The sequence below is a fragment of the Sinocyclocheilus rhinocerous genome, unplaced genomic scaffold (genome assembly GCF_001515625.1).
Source record: "Sinocyclocheilus rhinocerous isolate Xijiao unplaced genomic scaffold, SAMN03320098_v1.1 scaffold1858, whole genome shotgun sequence".
In the NCBI taxonomy this organism is placed as follows: domain Eukaryota; kingdom Metazoa; phylum Chordata; class Actinopteri; order Cypriniformes; family Cyprinidae; genus Sinocyclocheilus; species Sinocyclocheilus rhinocerous.
Window position 1 is genome coordinate 368167 of NW_015647052.1, and position 3026 is coordinate 371192.

Below are 3026 nucleotides of genomic sequence, written 5' to 3' on the forward strand. Positions count from 1 at the left end.
GCATCGATTCGCTACAGGAGGCCTTTGTTCACCCCCCGGAGCCGTGTGAGGCACTTTTTATTATGGATGGAACTCCGACTGGATTCGTCTGAAAGAAGAAAGTCATATACACCTAGGATGCCTTGAGGGTGAGTAATTCATGGGCTAATTTTCATTTTTGGGTGAACTATCCCTTTAAATGGATTTAAAGACTAAAATCCCTCATCAAACCGTTATTAATATAAATTCCAAATAAAAAATTATCTGGGTGAACTAACCCTTTAAAAGGACTGATATTTAGGTAGCAAACGTTACAGGGGTCTTTGGTGGTGTTAAGGGTCTGGTGGTATTCTTGTGCTGGCAGGTGGTCTCCTCTCTCTAATGATGTTTTGCTGGAGACAAGGGTCCCTAATTATAGGCTATATCTTTGAGGGGGAGGGGTTTCCAACAAAGTGTTAGTGCAGTGGTTCCCAACCTGGGGGTTGCGACCTCCACTAGGGGTCGCTAAAGATTTACGAGGGGTCGCCTAGCTCACTCTAGAGTTTGAGGGTTACAAACAGGGATGAAACGGTTACAGTTTGATAATAAGCCAGGATGAATTTCCCGACGGTTGCCGTTTAATCATTTAAATTATCATTAAAACTGCATTTGATTTGAGAAACTCACGTAAATACTGTCCAACATTAAGCAATGTTAGTAACAGCCTCACGTAGGCGCAGCATGCAGCGTTGGTTTCGTTTTGTGTGAAAATACGGCTGAAGGCAGTGAAAGGTTTTACAGAGAGAAATTATAAGTATTAAAGTGTGAATGTATTATATGAATGTATCTCTGAAGGGAACCGACTGTCTTGAGAAAAGTTTCAGTGGCATTCTGCCTAATAAAGTAGTGTTTATAAGAGCAGCGCTGCTTTGTTTACAGCGGTTACCGGGGAAACAGCTCTATTTCTGCTGTTCCATAAGCGCCACCTGCCGTCAGACAGTGCATTTACATTTTCATTCAGCCTGTCTGCCGTTTTTATTCAAATCAATGCAAAAATCAGACCTAATTTTTATGCACAGCTGTAAATTTTAACTGTTGATGGAAAATAAGCTAATATACATTCTAAAAATCTAAATAATTTGTATAATAAGGTAGCCTATCTAGAATTATTAACAGAGCAGATATCTATAACCATTCATCATTTTGACTAACATCTCTTTTCTTAAAAATTGTTCTAAGTCTTTTTATTTTAATGTAATACATGTTAACAGATAAGATTTTATGTTGTAGTCACCCAACCAGCATTTTTTGTTCATTTAAAATCCGGCCATCATTGTTTATTGTTAAACATTATTTTAATGTTTCTGCTGTTGTTGCATTTGTTACAACTTAACAACTGTTTTTTTTTGTTTTGTTTTTTAACAGGGGTTGTTAAAAAATGTAATGTTAAAATAGTTTTAATGTTTCTCCTGGAAAAAGAAAGGTTGGGAACCACTGTGTTACTGGGCTTCTGGTGGATGTGTGGTGGTAATGTTATTGAAATTTGATTATGACCTTTTTCCAATATTATGCATCATGCTCAAGTAGCCTACATCTTTCATTGTTTTTACAACAGCTCTGACTAAGTGTTTATTTGTGGATGGTGAGCTAAGTGAACATTTACAGTATCTAATTTATCTGGTTTGCACAACCTGAAGGGAATTTATGCCAAAAAAAAAATTTGAGGATAATTTCACATCCTGCTGTTCATTGACAGAACTGATAATCTAATACAGCAATCTTCTTTACATTTTTGCTTCTGCCTAAGAAAGGGTATTTACAGCATCAAATAATAAATGATCCGTGGGGTATTTTGAGCTGAAACTTCATAGACACCTTCTGGGGACACCTGAGACTTATATTAGGCTACATCTTGTCAAAAGGGGAATAATGGGACCCCTTTAAAATAAAATGTGAATGGGCTTATGGTGGGATCTATTCTCAAGACTGCTTGTCCTCTGTAGGGTCGCAGGTGAACTAATTTTGACAGGGAAAAAATATTCTCAGGTCAGCATATAGTAATCTCTTTTGTCAGATAAAAATGTGTAAAATTTTACTCAGGCAACGCAGTGTCTAGCGATGCCGTAGTTCACAAGGGAGGAAGATCACTTGATCACTGGGAAAGAAAGTAGAAAGTAGGCTATATTATTCCTGTTGAAAAGGTCTTTGCACCTAAATGGACCTCTAGCTCCCTCTTGTGGTGTAAATGTTTTTCTACTTTATTATTAGTGAGCGTCTGCTGATTGAATAGTTCACAAGGAAGATCACTTGATCACTGGGAAAGAAAGTAGAAAGTAGGCTATATTATTCCTGTTGAAAAGGTCTTTGCACCTAAATGGACCTCTAGCTCCCTCTTGTGGTGTAAATGTTTTTCTACTTTATTATTAGTGAGCGTCTGCTGATTGAATGCATAGGCCTACATTTTTACTGTAACTGGTGGCAGTTTACTTTATTTAAAGTAGCTACTCTACTTTTGGTACCATTACAATCAGGATGGACTATATGCTTAATGATTTCTAAATGACACTCATTTGCAGCGTTCTGTTCAACTTCTTAAGTAGATGTAAATGTAAACATGCACTTTGATCAGTCATCGCAGATTTTGTTTCTAAACGCCTGGAAGCACGTGTAGTTACGCCCACTTTATACGGAGCCACAAGGGGGCGGGCCCGTTGAGATGGGCGAAAGCACATTTTATTTTTCATTCCTTTTGGGCGGGTTTTGAGTCGGCTTTGGGCTGGATTTTTTTTCCTGGGACCTGGCAACCCGAAACTGAGCATGACTTCCTGCTTGAAAAAGTGAAAGTAAAGCGCAGCGTGTGTACATTCAAAAAAGTGTTAAAAGTGTTTTGAGTGACCCTGTGATATTGGACCAAACAAAAAGCGCTTCAACGTGTACTTCTCTTTTGAAAAGAATGCTTACTTTTTTTCTGAAACAAACTTATTGACTTTATTGACTTAGTTCTTGGCTCGTTTTGTGCCCACTTGATATTGTTTTGATTTCCCTGACAACTGAACGAACTGAACGAC